Source organism: Heterocephalus glaber, unplaced genomic scaffold (genome assembly GCF_053883595.1).
Source record: "Heterocephalus glaber isolate CG9 unplaced genomic scaffold, H.glaber_assembly_v1.0 deba00001730, whole genome shotgun sequence".
NCBI classification, from domain to species: domain Eukaryota; kingdom Metazoa; phylum Chordata; class Mammalia; order Rodentia; family Bathyergidae; genus Heterocephalus; species Heterocephalus glaber.
Window position 1 is genome coordinate 132,516 of NW_028258441.1, and position 18,890 is coordinate 151,405.

An 18,890-nucleotide genomic window follows, 5' to 3' on the forward strand; every position below is an offset into this window, starting at 1 on the left:
TTGAATGATCTCTTTTTGACCCAGGCTACAAAGCTGTGAGGTAGATACAGGAGCCAGTATTTATATCCAGTTCACACAGGCATGAGGGAGGTCGAGTGACCTACCCAGCCTCACGGCTCCAAAGTGATAAAGTCAGTAGAGTCTGTGCTTTGTCTCTGTCATCCTGCCTTGACAGGGACCACGCTCAGCAAAACTGTGCCATGAGTGTTGTCCTGGGTGCCTTCTGCCTTCCATCTCTGACATTTAGGTAGCCTGTGACCCAAATCACCCAGTATAGTGTTGGCTTAAAAAATGCTAACAGCTGCTTACTGCTTATCGAGCAGGTGGGTGACTGACAGGCCCTGCGCCAAGTGTCACACCTGCATTATGACCCACAAATGTTCACAACTGCACTAGTCATAGTAGCCCAAAGGTGGGACCAACCACAGTGCCCACTGCTGTGACTGGAGCATCTTAACTCCTCAGCGTGGAGATTCTGGGAAGTGGTCACAGTGGGAGGTAGTTGGGTCAGGGGGTGGAGCACTCATGAATGGACAGATGCCATTCTCCCAGGAGTGGGTTAATTCTCCCGGTACTGTAGGGACAGGGTTCTTGTTCTCTGGAACTCTCCAGTTACTGTGAGAACAGGTTGCTCTAAAGCAAGACTGTCCCTTGTTTTTCTCCTTTGCGCATGCCTACTTGTCCATCACTTTCTGCCATGAGTTGAAGCCAAGCAGATGCCAGCACTGTGCTTGGACTGCCTGGCCTCCCGAATTGTGAGCCACAATAAACTTCTGTTCTTTATAAATCTCCCAGTCTCAGGTATTTGTGTTAGAGCAACAGAAAATGGACTGATAGAAAATGTCTATCATGCCAGTATCAATATCCATGAATGGATAAATGAAATGTGCTATATCCATACAATAGGATATTATTTGGCCATAAAAAGGGATGAAAGGCTGGGGGTGTAGTTCAGCCATAGAGCCTTCACCTGACATATACAAGGCCTTTGGTTCAGCCCCCAATGTTGTTAAAAAAAGGGGGGAGGGATGAAATACTGATACATGCTACAAACTGCATAAACCTTGAAAAACATGCTAAATGAAGCCAGAGACTCTTCTGATACCATCGATGCAAGACGGCCAGAAGAGGGAGCACAGGGACGGAGAATAGGTTAATGATACAAGGGGGGGGGGGGGGCATGGGGAGGTGTGGAATGGAGAGTGACCGCTATTGGATATGGGTTTCTTTGGGTGTGTTGGAAATGTTCCGAAATTAGTGGTGATGGTCACAAAAAGTTGTGCATACCCTAAATTTGTAATAGCTAAATCTTGGAAACAGCCCAAATGCCCATCAACCGACAAATGGAAAAAGAAGATGTGGGGTTTTTTATGTATAACGGAGTACTATTCAGCCATAAAGGATAAACTTGAGACATTTATAGCTAAATGGATGTACCTTGACACTGTACTCTTAAGTGAAATAAATCAGACACACACATTTAAATACCGTATTGTTTCTCTGGTGTGGGAAATAAAGACCAAAATGTATAATAGATGTTGGGAAATGGGAAGAAAATGTTCAAATGGGAAGGGGAACAAGGGAGCGGGGAGGGGGAAAGAAGGAAGGGACAAGAAAAAAGGTGAAAATAGAAGGAAAAAGTGGAAACAAAGCTTTTGTATATAGGGAAGGGAGGGTGGATGAAGGGGGAATGAGAAAAAAGGCAGGATGTATTGTGTACAGGTGCACATTCTCTATGATGAATGTTATCATGTATATCTAAAATGTACCAATAAATGCTTTGCTTCAAAAAAAATTGTGAATGTCCTAAAAACCACACAGTCTCTGTGGCAGTTCCAGTCTGCGCCTTCTGTGCACTCCATCTCCCTGCCTCAAAAAATTGAGGGAATCGAGAATTTTCTGCTCACAGCCAGGTGGAAGGATGCCAGATCTGTCAAGATAAAGAGCTCGAGAGAGCGATGTGAAGTGTTTGTGTTTGTTTTTGGTAACTGGAGATTGAACCCAGGGCCTTCGCACTGAGTTATGTCTCCAGCTCTCTTTTTTATTTTTTATTTTGAGACAGGGTCTCACTAAGTCGCTAAGTTGCCCAGGATGGGCTCCAAATTGTTATCCTCCTGCCTCAGCCTCCCAGAGTGCTGGGATTACAGGTATCCACCCACGACCAGCTTAAACATATTTTAAATAATTTATTTTGTTTGTGGTCCTGGCAATCAAACCCAGGTCCTCATGTATGCTAAGCAAGAGCTTTGCCATTGAGCTACACCCCTAGCCTGATAATGTCAACTTTTTGTAAGGCATATAGTACAAAAATTATTTAGAAGCCAGATGAAGTGGCCCATACCTGTAATCCCAGTACTCTGGGAGGTGGAGGCTGGAGGATCACAATTTGGAGACCAGCCTGGGCAACTGGGCAATTTAGCAACTTAGCAAAACTGTGTCTCAAAATAAAAAATTAAAAAACCAGGGCTGGTGATGTAGCCTAGTGTGAAGGCAGGGGGTTCAATCAATGCCACACAAAACCAAAATCAAAACACCCTATTGAGGTATTGATTAAAATGTTAGCACTGATAATTTTTCACAAGAGAATGATTGATGTGCTGCATTGTTTTAAGTCTTGGAGTTCAAAGGCATGGTTCTTAGTTCCTCTCCACCTTGGGGTCAGTGAAAAAGCTGAGGTCTCACGAAGATCCACAGCTCCAAATGGAAGAAAACCTTCTCAGCTGGGCTTTGCCTGTTGTGATTATCATTATTCAGTTCCACCCACCAGTTATGCAAAGGCTTTTGATGAACTGCAGCTGGTTGAACTTCACCTTTTCTGCTGTCAATCACTTGTTCTTGCAAACCAATCAGCAGCTGTTGTGTTTTTGTGTTTTAATAAATGTCTTCAAACCCACAAAAATTCTACATTTGCGAGATTTTAAAATAAATTAGGAATTTTCCTTTCCAAGGTTTTGAGTGTGCAGATATGGGCAGCTTTCTACGTATACTACTTATATTACTTTTGGCACAAGATTGCATAACGAAAACACAAGCGTTCATTTTTCAAATGTTTTCTCCTTGTACTGAGATTCCTTCCAAAGCAGTAACATTACATTGTCTCTCTTTTTTCCCCCAGTACGAGAAATGGAACTGAAGACCTTGCACTTGCCAGGCAGGCAGGGTGCCACTGAGCTAAATCCCTGACCCTACATTCTTACTCATTGTTAAAATATCAGCTTTAGCTTAAAGAACTGTAATTTTGGGGAGGCAGAGTCTTCCTATGTAGTTTTTGTTGTTGTTGTTGTTTTGAGACAGGCTCTCGCTTTGTAGTTCAGGCTGGTCTTGAACTCATATGTAGCCTATGCTGGCCTCAAACTCGTGGTGATCCTCCTGCCTCAGCCTCCTGAGTGCTGGGATTACAGCTGTGTGTCACCACACCTGGCTGGTATAATGTTTTTTTCACGTCTGCTGAGAAGATCAGTAAACTTTTTTTTTTCTGTCAGCAATAGGGATTAAATCTTGGGCCTCTCACATGCTAGGCAAGAGCTCTACCATTGAGGTCCCAAACCCTTTTTTAAATTATTTATTTATTGTTTTGGGGTTTTTTTGACACAGTCTAGAAGGCTGGCCTCAAACTCATGGCAGTCCTCCTGCCTCAGCCTCCTAAGTGCTGGGACTATAGGTGTGTGCCACCATGTCCGTTCCCACCCCTTTTTATATTTGTTTGCTTGTTTATTTAGGCAATATTGGGGATTGAACCCAGGGCCTCCACACTGAGCTACATCTTCAGCTTTTTTTTTACTTTGAGACAGGGTCATGCTAAATTGCTTAATTGACCAGGCTGGGCTTAGGCTTAAACTTGGTATCCTCCTGCCTCAGCCTCCCAGAGTGCTGGGATTACAGGCATATGGCATTGCACCTCGCTCCAACTCTTTATTTTGAGGCAAGTTCTCCCTAAATTTCTTTGAATTTTCAATCCTCCTGCTTCGGCCTCCCAAGTAGCTGGGATTATAGGCATGTACCAGCATACCCAGCTTGAAAACTCTCTCTCTTTTTTTTTTTTCCTTTTGGCTTTTTGAAACAGGGTCTCACTATGTATTCCAGGTTGGTCTTGAACTCTCTATGCATCCCAGTCTGGCCTCAAACTCATGGCAGTTCTCTTGCCTCAGCCTCCCAAGTGCTGGGATTGCAAGTGTATGCCACCATGCCTGGCTCTGAAAACTCTTTTAAGGATTTATAAAATCTGCTGTTTTAAAGGTTTTATTGTACATCAAAAGTCTTGTTTCTAACCTGTATTAATGAACCCTATAGCACTTTGCACATTTCAGTTTTCAGTATCTTTGCTGAAATAGCTCACCAACTTTCTTAGTAAGCTCATTTTGAAATCTATTCCCCCTAAAAAATTCCTGTCATGCTGGGTGTGGTGATGCATGCCTATAATCCTAGCACTCAGGAGGCTGAGGCAGGAGGATCTCCATGAATTTCAGGCCAGCCTGGGATACATAGTGAGTTCAAGGCCAGCCTGAACCATATAATGAGACCCTGTCTCAAAAAACAAAACAAAACAAAAACAAAAATAAAAACAAATTGGTCTGGGGATTTAGCTTAGTGGTTCTGCCGCCTGCCTCGAAAGTGCAAGGTCCCAAGTTCGATCCCCTGTACCAAAAAATAAATAAATAATAAAAACAAATTTTAAAAATTCCTGTCAGAGCATTTCATCAGTATTAAAAAAATCTATATTTTCAGTTTTCCTATACTAGAAAACCACTCATTTACTGATCAAAATATATCTCCTTTATATTTTTCTTCTAGCAGCCTACAGAAGTAGTTCTTTAAGTGTTTCATTATTGAAATAAAATTTAGCAATTACAAAGCTGAAAATGTTAGAAACGTTTTATACAAGGATACAGAAAACTTCCTACGCTATATCATTTATCCTAATACTGTTTGTTCAAATCTTCAACATTTTCTAGATGCCTTGTCTGACAATGGAATGCATTTATTCATTTTAGCTTGTCACCGTATTGTTGCATATGGATCGTTTTGACTACTTTTACTGATTAGAAAAGCAAGTGTTTCCCCAAAGGGATCTGTGAACTTTCATTTTTGTTACTAAATACCAAATTTCAAATGAGGCTTCTAAGCATGTATGTTTACATTCAGTGAGCCCTAATCAAGTCCTATATTGAAAAATAACATGTTTTTTTGGTGGTGTTGGAAACCAGGGCCTCACACACATGCTCGGCAAGTGCTCTACCACTGAGCTACACCCCAGCCCTCACGTGATTTTACACATTGATGAAAAATAGTAGCCATTTGTCTTTATGTTCTGAATGCCTAGGCTTTTTAAATGTGAGCTCTAAAAATGATGACATACACACAGAAAAGTGTATAAGTCCCAAGGGTATAGCTTGACAGATTTGTACAAAAGGAACACACCTGTGTAACCAGCACGCAAGTAAAGAATGGGCCATCACAGCACCCAGAAGGCCTCTCTGTGGCTCTTCCCTGTCATCATCTCCCAAGTTCCTATTGCTGTGTAACAAGCCAACCCAAAGCTTGGCAGTGAAAACTGGCTACTCTATATGCTCATGGATTCCAGAGATGAGAACTGAGATTGGGCACACGGGGAGGTCTTGGATCTGTTCTATGACATCTAGCATGTTGGCTGGAAAGATGCAATGTTGGGGGGGTCACTTGACAGCCTGGGAGTGTGTCTTAATTGGCTCTCCCATTGCTGGACACCAGACTCCTACAATTTATAGGAGGAGAGATTTATTTCAGATTATAGTTCCAGTCCATGATTGGCTAGCTTCCAGACAGAAGCAGAACGGCATAACAGAGGGGCATGACAGAGGAGAAGGTGCTTAGTCCATGGTGGCCAGGAAGCAGAGCATGAAGGGAGGAGTTGGGAGGCAGATACACCCTTCCTGGTCACGCCCCCAGTGACCTCCCCCACCCCATTTAGCTGTGAATCCATTGGCAAATTAACCCACTGATGAGCACAGCACCCCCATGACCCAATAACCTCCCGAAGGCCCCAGCACTGAACACAGGGGACTTTGGGGGAACATTCTAGATCTAGACCGTAAGAGGGAAAAAATGTCTTTCCTCTCATATCTCTCATTCCACGAGACCTGCGGGCTGGGACCTCAGCTGAGGCTGCTGGGCAGAACACTTCAGGGTGTTCTCTCCATGATTTGTGACCCAGCTTTGGAAGTTAGGAGACATCTCTTCTGCCATACTATGATGACCACTTGGATTTAAGGGAAAGGGACATAGACTCAGCGTCTCAAAAGTAGGAATGTCAAAGAATTTGCAGACATGTATCACAAGTGCCACAAAAAAGTAACCTTAATCTTTTTTTTTTTTTTTTTAGTACCAGGGATCCAACTCAGGACCTTGTGCTTGTGAGGCAGGTGGCAGCACCACTGAGCTAAATCCCCGGCCCAAGTAATTAATTAATCTTAATGCCTACCATCATTGATTAGTTAAGCATCCATTTTTTGAGTGCTTAGATTGTAAAGATTTTGCTCCTCCTTTGATGGCTTCAAATTGTTATTTGTTTGTTTTTGTTTGTTTGGTTTTTGGTACCGAGGATCGAACTCAAGACCTTGCACTTGTGAGGCAGGAGGCGGAACCACTGAGCTAAATCCCCGGGGCCGGCTTCAAATTGTTATTAGCTAATATCTCAAGGCAAATTAAAGTGAGTTTATTAACAGCAGTGGATGTGCATCATACCTTAAGTAGCTTTCTTGATATTGTCTTTTTAATTTTTGGCTGATTACTTATCAGAACCAATTTATTCATTATTTTTCCTCTGCAATGGGGCTGAATAAGAGCTCATAAGAGCTCAGAGTAGGAATGGGAGATGAGCTTGTTCTGCCATTTTCTTTTCTTCTTTCTTTCTTTCCTTCTTTCCTTCTTTCTTCCTTCCTTTCTTCCTTCCTGCCTTTCTTTCTTTCTTTCTTTCTTTCTTTCTTTCTTTCTTTCTTTCTTTCTTTCTTTCTTTCTTTCTTTCTTTCTTTCTTTCTTATTTTTTGAGACAAGGTCTCGCTATGTAGCCCGGGCCGGCCTCAAACTCATGGTGATCCTCCTGCCTCAGCCTCCCAAATGCTGGGATTCCAGACATGTGCCACCATGCCCATCCTTCTACCATTTCCTTGTTGCCCTCTTCTACTTGGATTCCTTCATACTATCCTCATTCAGGCTATGGTTTCTTTGTAGGAAGCTTTTCAAGCCACTTTTCCAGTTGGAGGGGATTGATTTAGTTAAAACCAGATGAGCTGGGGATTTAGCTCAGTGGCATTGTGCCTGCCTCACAAGAGCAAGGTCCTGAGTTTGATCCCCAGTACCAAAAAACCCCCCCAAAACCAGATGATATAATTTGTAAATCACAACGCCACACTGAAATTGCAGAATTTGGGAATAGGCTAAAAAGTAAAATGAAAGAGGCCAGGCTTGGTGGTGTGCGCCTGTAATCCCAGCTCTTGGGAGGCTGAGGCAGAAGGATCACCCCAAGTTTGAGGGAAGCCTGGGCTACATAGTTAGTTCGGGGCCAGCCTGAACTACAAAGCAAAACCCTGCCTCAAACTTTTGTGGTAAGATTTGTTTCTCCTTCAAGATATCTCTCAGTGACCTTCTTACAAATGAACTGAACAAGGTGCCAGTGTCGCCCCATGGACTGTGTATGTTAAAGTTTGTGTGTATGTGTGTGTGGTGCTGAGGATCAAACCCATCACCTTGCACATGTTAGCCACATTTCCAGCCCTACAGTTTAATTTCTTTTATATTTTTGTTACTAAACACATTTAAGTAGGAAGTTCTGGTATTTTCTTCATATGCACACCCCAGTTTTGGAGACAACTGGTTCACTAGATTTGCTCCATTTTACAGATGAAGATAACTGAGGCACTGACTGAAGACCCTGACTTGGGAACGTGTACTAGTATGTGGTGGAGTAGGTATTCAAAAGGGGTTGGTTTGACACCAATGCCCATGGCTCCTACTATACCCTCGGATTCTAGTTGGTTCTGTGACACATAGTTTCCGGTTCACACTCCAGCATGGAGGAAGGATGTCTAATTTTTTCTCATACTGGGATTAAACCCAGGCCCTCTGCACTGAGCTACATCCACAGCTCCTTTCTTATTTTGTATTTTGAGATAAGGTCTGGCTAAGTCGCTAAATTGTTCAGGCTGGGCTCAAACTTTTGATCCCCTACCTCTGCCTCCCTCAGTGCTGGGATTACAGGTGTGCGCCACTATGCCGGGCTAAGATTGCCTAACCCTATTTTCCTACCTAGGGGGTACCTTTCCCTCGAGGAGGCCTAGGGCAGAGTAGGGCTGAGGATTAGAGGGTGGATGTGGGCATACTAGAAATGTAAAGACCAGCCATTGAGCCCTTACTACACACAAGACGCAGCTCCAAGCACTGAATCTCCTCGTGGCCCTATGAGGTAGCTACTAATGTTATTTTCATTATACAGATGATGAAACGGACCCTCCGGGAAGTAACTTATCCATATTGTGCAGCTAGCAGATGGCCATGCTGTCATTCCAAGCTCAAAATACAATGTCTCCTAGGCCTAGGCTCCTAATCAATACATGGAACTATCTCTCATCCATCTGCTCAACAGACAATATTGTTGTCAGAAGCACAAAGTAAGAGTTGTCAATGTACCAGATCCTGAACTGTTTCCTATGTATAATATCTTGCTGAATCTTGATAACAGCTTTAGTTAAAAGGTACTGTCACATATTAGCCTCATGTTATAGATGCAGAAGCTGAGGCTCAGAGTGGTTCTGTAACTCATCCAAGGTCGTATGGCTGCTAGCAGGTGGCAGGTCACCTACCAGTCTGGCATCCTTCCATTATGGCCTTGAGTGGGGATGGGCAGCAGCTTGGTGCCAGCATTTCTTAGGGAGCTGGAGTCCAGAGAGGTCTAGAATGGTGAGGGCTGTGCATTGATGCTAATCCAGTGAGATAAGAAATCAAGTTTAGAAATATGTATAGAACTTTGATATTAAGGTGGTATCCAAGCATATAATTAATTCCCTTTCTTTTCTTTTTTTATTAACAGAGTAAGATCCTGCATTAGTGCTTGTAGCCTCGGCTGGCCGGGTCGCCTCTGGCATGCTGGAACTTCTGGCCCTCGGAGCGGACGTAGGGTTTGGGGTGGCTGTGTGGGGTTCCCGGGGCCTTGCCGAAATGCCAGTACACCTCTCTGCCCTTGTGCTGACCAGAGAGCAGGATGGTGCCATGGCCCTTGGGGGAGGCCAGGGCCAGCTGCTCAAAGGTAAAGCTCTTATCCCCCAGCCATGAGCATGCAGCTGCAGGCCCGGCTGCTCACACATGGGGCACAAACCTTCAGCTTGGGCACCTCTGGAACCCACATGTCATCGATTGTGGTCCCCACCACCACAGCCTTCCTCCTTTCCCTGCCAGGAAGCTTCATCTTCCAGATCATCTGGGAAAGGGACAGAGATGGCTGGTTGGTGTGACTCTTGAACAACCTCTTCAGCACAACCTGGTTGAAGGTGGAGTTTGTTCCTCTGGCCAGAAACCTGTACAGCTTGCCCAACAGCCGCAGGCAGATGTCCTGGCTCTTGAGCTCCTTGCGCCAGACCTTTCAGTCCTTGTTGGGGCAAATGTCAACTTCCACGATGGTGATTCCTGTTCAGTCAAGCCTACAAAGAGTATAATTAATTTCTTTTGTGATTATTTTTATTTTCCAAAACTATCTGTCCATGAGAGAGTGGAAATTTTTAAAAATCACTAGCCTTCCACCACAGATAGTTTGAGAAGCACTGGTATGGGGTTTCATTAAATTGCTACAGGCTGGGCTTGAATTTGTGATTTTCCTGCCTCAGTCTCCCAGAGTGCTGTGATTACAGGTACATGTCACCATAGCCAGCGACTGTCACTTTTTAAAGACAGAAATGCTTAACTCCAAGTCAGAGGAGCATCGAACTGGCCTGCAAAAGATCTCCATAGGTTTGTGGAAGTGATGCGGTTCACACTAAGTTAAACCTGATGATCAGGATTTGTGAAAGACAGTAAAGACTGATCTTGTTCCTCTTGGAAAGTTTCCAAGAACAAAGAAAGAACAAAAGTTTCCAAGAACAAAGAAAGTGATAATGATGCTGCCCTTTAAAATCCAAGGGCTTCCTCAGTAGTGCTCCTACTGGCTCCCTGTCAGCAAAGGACATCACTATGCCACCTCTATCCAGCACTGCTGCCACTGTCCTCAGATAGAGCCAGACACAGTCCAGGTCATTGCTGTGGGACAGGACAGACAGCAAGACATGGGGAACTGGGACTAGACTGGAAAGAGAGGGCTAAAGGTCTAAGGAGGTGACTGGCCTCCAGTTTTTCCCTTCCACCATGTGCCATGCATACAAATGCTCCCCACCCCAGCTCCGCTTCCTCTAGGCAGCTCTGCTTGACTAATCTGAATTGCTTTCCCCTTTCTAGCATCCCTGGAGTCTAAACACCCAACCTATCATTTTATCATATACTCCCCTGAAGGGTTCTCAAATTCTTCATGTCTCAATTCTTCATCTAGGTTAAAGATCCTCAAAATGAGGCCAGGGGCAAAGGCAAAGATTTAGCAAGCAGAACTGAGGCATGATGGGGTGGGTAGGTACCGGGCCGCAGGGGCCAGGGGGCTCCTAGCCATGGGGACTTGCCTGAGGTTGCAGCTAGCCAGCAGTGAAGGCAGAGTCTCAGAGTGTGGGCAGCCGTCACTGACATTCCTCTGACCTAGAGTCTGAAGGTTGGTCGATCCCCCAAAAGTGCTCCAGGGTGAAAGGTGGGACAAAGCCTGGGCTCAAGTTGTTTCTTAGCTTGGCATTCAAATTTGACCCCATGATCCTGATACCAGCCAGCACCCAGTGATCACCTCTTGTGTGTTTGTTTCGGAATCGTGGAAAGAAATGTACGGAGGCATAGAAGTTGGGTAAAAAAACAAAGCCTTTAATCACTAGCGAGGGGGACCGCCAGAAACTCGTCTGATCAATGTCCGCCCCCTCCTTTGTTTTAACAGTTCCTTTTATATCTTCTTTTAGCCATTACCTCATTTCTGGTGGTCTTAGTAAAGTTTCTGTTTCTCTTTTACAACTAGTTCCTGTTAATGGTTATAGTCACAGACATATGACAAACAGATGGCGCCTAAAACCCATACATTGTAAACTACCCAAACATTTCTACTTTGCTTTTCTCCGGGTTAAATGTTATCTACAGTTAGGTTATGGGTCAAAGGTTCAGTTAGCCATCACCTTAAACAATAAGAGTTACAGGAAAGATAAATCTTAAAGGAACAGATTACTTATTCTACTTCAGCTACCTTAATAACTAACCTATAGTTTAAATTTTCTCTATCATGTTAGCTGCTGCTCTGAGTTTACATGTACAGTGGATCCTTGACTTACAAATTTAATTGGTTCCCAAGGGCTGGTTGTAACTCAAGTTGGTTGTAAGTCAATACAGCTGAGATCTAGATGTTTACCTGGGTTCACCCTATAGATAACAAGAGGCAGATGAATCTTCCATTAACCTTATTAGCCCAAGTTGTCCGTATGTCAGGCCAGTCGTAACTTGAGGGTCTACTGTTTTACTTCCTTGAATCCTCAGAATAACTATGAATAGGCACCATTATTAACCCCTTTTACAGATGAGGAAACTGAGGCATAGAGAAGTTAAAAGTTTAAGAGACTTGCCCAAGACTGCACAGCTAGTATATCCGAGAGTGGGGACACAACCCTGGGCAGGGGGCTCAACAGTCAAGTGGCCAGCCAGTGGCTGATATTCTGAATCACTTGCCTTGGGCTAGGGGCCTTCCATACCTCAACCAGGAGTGGTTCTGATGGTAGGGAGCCTGATAGGGACAGGATTGTGGCCATGGGGGGCTTTTCCTGTCCGCACACTCAGTGCTGTTTTCTGAGCCTTCCATTTCCTGGAGGCACCTCTGTGAGCGCGCCCTCCATCCTCTGAGAAATAAATGAGGGAAGATGGTCCTCTAACTGGACTTGTGGCATTTCCCCAAGTAACCTGAGGCCTCCCGGCTGGTGCTATTTGTCAGTTGTGTCAGCCTTCATGGTCCAGTGGCCCTTGTGAAGGCTGAGTTCACTTGAACACTGTTAATTAATTAATTGTTTTCTGGGTTTTTTTAAGAGTAGGAAAAAATGTATTGAGAGAATATAGCTTCTGTCTAAGAGACACAGAAGGGTTGCCCCTTGTTTTCTGTTTTTTGAGAAAGGATTCCATTCTTGCTCACTACCCAAGGCCTTGCTCCAGCAGTTACCCTGCTATGTATGGTTCGTGTCCCCAAACCCATGTGTTGAAACCCAATCGCTGCTGATCCTCTGAAGAGGTGGCCCCTTTAGGAGGTGATTAAATCATGAGGGAAGAGCCCTCACAAATCCAATTCGTGACCTTAAAACAGAGACTGAGGGGAGCATCCGAGTCCCTCTGGCTCCTCCTGCCATGTAGGGACACTAGAAGCTGCCATCGATGAGGAACAGGGCCCCCTCAGACACAGAATCTTCTGGCACCTTCATCTTGTACTTTGCCTCCAGTTCTGTGAGAAACCAATTTCTGTTGTTTATAAGCTATAAAGTTATAATTATAAATTTTGTTGCGGCAGCCTGAATGGACTAAGACATTCCCTTTTTCCTGTGTCACCAATTTCCCCCTCTCTACTGGATCTCTTTTATCAGCACACAAATATGCTGTTTTGTCTCCAATTGAAGAAGAAAAATAAAAATGGATTTCTCTATTACCCTTTCTCTCTCCTTCCCTTTTCCTTTTTTAATGTTTAAATTTTTTTTCTGTACATGTTTTCTTTTTTCTTTTTCTTTTTTTTTTTTTGGTACCAGGGATCGAACTCAGGTCCTTGTGCTTGCACAGCAGGCGGCGAAACCACTGAGCTAAATCCCCGGCCTTCTGTACATGTTTTCAGTACCTAATGATTACATTCATCGTGGCCACTTTCCCTTTTTCTGAACTGTTCAGAAGAGTTAGCTGCACTTGCTGCCTCCTGGTCTTCCTCCTTCAGCCATCTTCTGCACACTTCAATCAGGCTTTCGGCCCATCTCTCCACCAAAGGTGTCCTAAGATCATGCGCAACTTTCCTGCCGCCAGATCCGTCAGTTTTCTTCCCTCCCGGACACGTCCTGTTTGCACAGTTGATAAAGCTGACTCCCCCTGATCCTGCAGGGCAACCGACTCTCCTGGCTTTCCTCCTTCCTCACCGATCGCAGTCCCTTTGGTGGCCTCTTCTTGTCCCTTGACTTCTACGTGATGGGCGTCCTCAGGACTATTCTCAGACCTCTTTTCTTTCCCACTGTTTCCTAGTGATGTCACCAGACCCATGGCTTTAGATAGGTACTGGGCATGGTTCTTGCCTCTATATACTGGAACACTCCCGTATTCCCGCCTGCAGTCAGGACCTCCATCCTGAACTCCAGACTTGCATAATGAATGGTTTCCTTGATATCACTACCTGGATGCCTCACAGCCATGTCACATATAACCTCGAATCTCTCATGTTGATGGCACAAAAACAGACATGCGGAACAATGGAACAGAATAGATGCTACAGAAATAGCCTCAGGCATATCCAGCTATCTGAATTTTGACTAAGGGGCCAAAAGCAAGAGGAAAGATAGCATCTTTAATAAATGGTGTGGAGAAAACTGACTATACACGTGCAGAAGATTGAAGCTAGACTCATATTTCTCACCATGTACTGTACTAAAATAAAATTAAAATAGAACAAGCTAGGTGTGGTGGCATATGCCTGTAATCCTAGCACTCGGAAGGCTGAGGCAGGAGGATCACCATGAGTTTGAGGCCAGCCTGGGTTCCATAGTGAGTTCAAGGCCAGCCTGAACTACATAATGAGGCCCTGTCTCAAAAAGCAAAAACCAAAACAAAACAAAATCACAGACCTAGATATTAATTACAACAAATGCTAAATCTGCTGGAAGATAAAATAGGTAAAACTCTTGAAGACATAGGCATAGGCAAGCACTTGCTGAACAAAGCCCCACTTGCACAAGAAAGAATAACAAGACTCAATAAATAGGATCATATCAAATTAAAAAGCTTCTGCACAGCAAAGGAAACAACCAATGGAGTGAAGAGACAGCCTACAGAATAGGAAAAACATTTGCCAACTATTCCTTGGACAGTGTATTAATACCTAGAATATACAAAGAACTAAAAAAAATTAGATTCCCCAAAATAAAAGACCCAGTTTAAAAATAGGCAATTGAAATGAATAGACGCTTCTCGGGAGAAGCAAAAATAGCCAATAAATACATGAAAAAATGTTCAACATCATTGGCCATTAGAGAAATGCAAATTAAAACAATAATATAAAACTCTCTCTCTCTATATATATATACATACATATATGTATTCCTCAAAAACTAAAACTAGAGGTTCCATTCAACCTAGCTATTCCCCTTCTAGGTATCATCCCCAAAGAGTTAAAGACATCGTGTCATAGTGTTTGTGCATGTTTATATCCATGTTTATAGCAGCACAATCCATAACAGCTAAATCTTGGAAGAGGCCACAATGTCCATCAACAGATGATTGGATAAAGAAAATGTGGTATTTATAGTCAGTTGTACAAAAATGTTGTTTTTGTGTTTTGGTTTTTTGAAGCAGGGTCTCCCTTTGTAGTTCAGGCTGGCCCTGAACTCACAATGTTCCCCAGGCTGGTCTTAAACTCACTGTGATTCTCCCATCTCAGCCTCCTGAGTGCTGAATTACAGGAGTGTGCCACCATGCCCGGCTGATTTGTACAAAAATGAATGCACCTTGAGACCATAATGTTAAGTGAAAGAAATCAGACACCCAATTGCGTAATTTAATATTAAAATTGCATAGTTTAACCTAAATATTGCATAGTTTCTCTTATATGAGAAGCCTAAAGTATAAATAAAGCACAAACTAAAAGACAGATAAAAGGAAATAGACTTTTTGCAAAAGGGAAGGGGACCAAGAGATGGAAGGGGGTGGGAGAGAATGGGAATGAAAATAAGATGTGTTATGTACAGGTACCAACTCCCCACAAGAAATGTAATCTTTATGTACTGCAAATATGCACTAATAAAACTTTAAATAAATAAATGAATAAAGAAAATGGGTCAATGACCTAGGTTAAAAAAAGGGAGGGGAGGGCCGGAGATTTAGCTCAGTGGTTCCAGTGCCTGCCTCGCAAGCGCAAGGTCTGAGTTCGATCCCCGGTACCAAAAATAAAAAACAAAGAGAGGGACAGCTCCATACTTTCAGTCACTCAAGCCAAAAACCTTAGTGTCTTCTCACATCCAGCTCATCCACAAATCCTGTCAGCTCTATTTTCACTGTGTACGCAGGACCCAACCACTTCTGGCCTTCTCCGTACTCCTAGGCTGAAGCAAGCCCCCACTGTCTCCCAGCTGGGTCGCTCCACAGCCTCCCAACCTGACTTGCCACCCCCAAGGTCAGTCTGAGCACAGAAGCCTGGGAGGCGCTCGTCAAACGTGAATGAGGTCGTGTTGCCGCCCAAGGCTCCATCTTAGTCAAAGCCAAAGCCAAAGTCTGCATCCCCGGCTCACTTGCCCCTCAGCCATTCTCCTCTGGGCACAGGCCGACTGCCTTTCTGTCTCTCCAGCGTGCCAGGCAGGTCCTTGGCCCAGACAGGCATCTGCTTAGCTCCCTCCCTTTCTCCTCTGAGGGCCTCTTGTGAGGCCAGACTGGACCATTTCATTTAAATCCCACTCCCCGCCCCCTCCTCTCTTTCCTTTCCCTGCTCTATTTTTCTCCCTAGGACGGGTCACGGCAGAGCATATTGTATGTTTTACTCACTTATACTGTTCATTGTTAAACATAAGCTCCAGGAGGGCAGGGCTTTTGTCTGTGTTGCTCACCGAGCTCCTTCTCCAGCTCCTAGAAGAGGGATTGATCATCATTTGTTCATGTCCCAGACTGCTAAGTGACAAGCACAAGTGGCAGAAGAAGAAGAATGTTATCAGAGCAGGGCGTGGTGGGGACGGCTATAATCCCAGCACTCTGGGAGGCCCAGGCAGGGGAATCACAAGTTAGAGTCCTGCCTGCTTGAGCAATTTAGCAATTTAGCAAGACCTTATTTCAAAATAAAAATTAGAAAGGGCTGTGGTTGTAGCTTAGAGCAAAGGCCCTGGGTTCAATCCCCAGTACTGCAGAAAAAAAAAGGAAAAAAGCATCCAGAACTGCACTCCCTCACCACATCACACAAAAAACTTGTCCTGTTCTCAAGCTGGGTACAGCAATAAATGAGATGGACAAAGGGCTCTTCCTAGCCGGGCGCTATTTTTAACTCCTAGCTCCTCCAGGAGTTGACTTTGGGGAGGAGAACAGAGCCCTCTGTGATTTGAAGGTCTGGATTTTGCAGCTGCAGGAATGGGACCCTGATATCCAGGCCCAGGCTGCCAAGGCCACAGAAACTGTCTAGGGACTCTTTCCCTTTAGGAACCAGAAGGAGTCACCTCCCTGCCTGGAGCTGGGGCATAGGACATAGGATGACACTGAGCAGAGCTGGGGTTCCGTCCTGCCTCACCCAGCCTTCTAGTGCCCCCCCCCAGCCTCCTCCTACAGACTCAAGGATGCAGCTGCTTGCCTCTAGCTGGTGCTTCACACCCATGCTCACCCAAAGGGCCAAGGCTGCCCCGGAGCAGGGCCCCTGCCCTCTTCCCAAGGCACTCACTAGAGGCTTGAGAGTGGCATTTTCCTGTGCAGTTTTAATATAGGAAATAGTGCGTGGCAAAGCTGGCTAGGACGATGAGCAGGACCTGCCAATCACAAGATCCCAGGGCAACTCCAGGACCCGTATGTAGAACTTCTCGAAGAGTCCGAGATGTAGATGGCATAAAAACGTAACGCCATCACGGAAAGCTGGTATAGTGCGGGAGTTTGCAGGGAAGCCCGCACCGCCTCTGAGCAGCATGTACTCTTATTTTTGCATTTTCCCTCTTTTTTTCTGTTTGTTCAGCCCAAGTTCGCTTGGCAGAGCTGGTTTGTCCCATACCCATTCACCCCACACTTTTCAGGTACGCTTTTCAGCATCGTTATTGGCTTGCCTCGTTCAGCTCTTTGTTGGAGGCAGGAAGAACCTGGAATACTTTTGATTGCCAAGCCACTTCTAAAGAAACTACCATAACAATTTATCACCAGACAGGGTCTGAGGAAGTTCCCCAAAGAAAAGGTGGGGACCTCAACTCACCCACCAATGTGGGTAGGTTGTGGGTTGGCTGACTTATTCACAGAAAAGAATTGCAGGACATGCTGGTGAAAGATGGGAAGGTTTATTAGACAGAATTAAGAAAGTACGCACAGAAGGGAGTGCCAAAGTAAGCTACTCCTCACCCTCTTTATTTTGAGACAGGGTCTTGTTAAGTCTCTAAATTGCCTAAGCTAAATTCTGGGCTTGTGCTCCTCCTCCTCCTGCGTCAGCTTCCCAGAGTGCTGGGATTACAAGCCTGTCGGGATGTGTCTTCCTTCTTCCCCTCTGTCAGGCCACCCATTTGGTGGGCTGTGAGGAATGTAAAATTTGTGTATGCGTTTGACGTGTGGAAAATACTGCCCATTGGACAGTGCTGCACCCTTAACCATGGAGGTCTGCGGGGTGGGGTGCAGGCTCAACGTAGAGGTGAAAAGCCTGCCCAATTTATAGGCTTATGTACCCTAGAAACTGACCCTTAGGAATGTTTTTGGAGTGGGTTTCCCAGAAGGGAAAAAGGCACTGTAACCCTGGGCAACGGTGTCCTGAGGCTGCGGTTTTTCTTTTTTCTTATTCTTTTTTTTTCCCTATTAAGTTTATTGGTACATTTTAGGTATAAAATACATCTACATACATCATTGGGATCTTGTACCATTACATGAGTATCTTGGCTCTTATTTCTTTCCCTTCTCCTGCCCTCCCTTCCCTATTTGCAAAAACTTTGTTTTCATTTTTTTCCTTTCCTCATATTTTTTCTTTTCCCTTCTTTCCTTACCCCTGCCCCTCCCACTTCCCCTGCTCCTTTAGACCTTAACTTCCTGTTACACAATATCAATTATACATTTGTAGAATTACAATATCAAGATCTAGGAGACATTACCACAGATTTTACAGAATTTAAAAGGACATAGAGGGGCAGGGATTTAGCTCAGTAGTTTCAGCGCCTGCCTTACAAGTGCAAGGTCCGGAGTTCGATCCCTGGTACCAAAAAATAAAAAAAATAAAAATAAAAATAAAAAGATATAGAAAGCATATTACAAAAATCTGTTTTGAAATAAATTTTACAACTTCTAAGAAGTACCTTGGAAGACAAATTAATGAACCTGACTCTGGAGAAAATATAAAATTTGAATAGCATCTATTAAAGAAAGTATATTCCTAGCTTGAAAACCTACCTATATTACAACAACAGGTTCTTATACATTTTAACTGATAAATTATATCAAACATTTAAAGCAGAAAAAAAAGAACACTTCTCCCCTCATTTTAAGAAATCAACATTGCACTAATCCTAAAACTGGATAAAGATAATAAAATAAAAAAGTATGAACTTAGATAGAAATTTATTTAACAAAACAAACTATTAGAAGTCAGATCTGGCAGTACGTAGAAAGTGGTTTTGTTATAGGGATGGCAGTGTTGGTTCAGCATTGGAAGATCCACCCCCAAAAGTCATCATTTTAACAGAGGAAAGGAAAAAGCCAAATGATTCTGTCACTAGTTGGAGAAAAAGTATTGGACTAAATTCCACAGTTGTTCATGGTAAAAGCTATCAGGAGACTAGAAGTAGAACAGAACTTTCTCAACAGATCAAAGACATGTACTCCATACTTCCAGCAAAAACACCTTATATGAGTGGAGAAGATACAATGCTTTCTCC

The 18,890-nt window shown here is 44.0% G+C and overlaps 1 pseudogene; it reads right to left on the reverse strand.

Annotated features, from left to right (window-relative positions):
- Positions 1-9,075: 9,075 nt before the first annotated feature.
- LOC101707482 (large ribosomal subunit protein eL18 pseudogene) lies at positions 9,076-13,353 on the reverse strand (annotated as a pseudogene).
- Between the last annotated feature and the right edge of the window lie 5,537 nt (positions 13,354-18,890).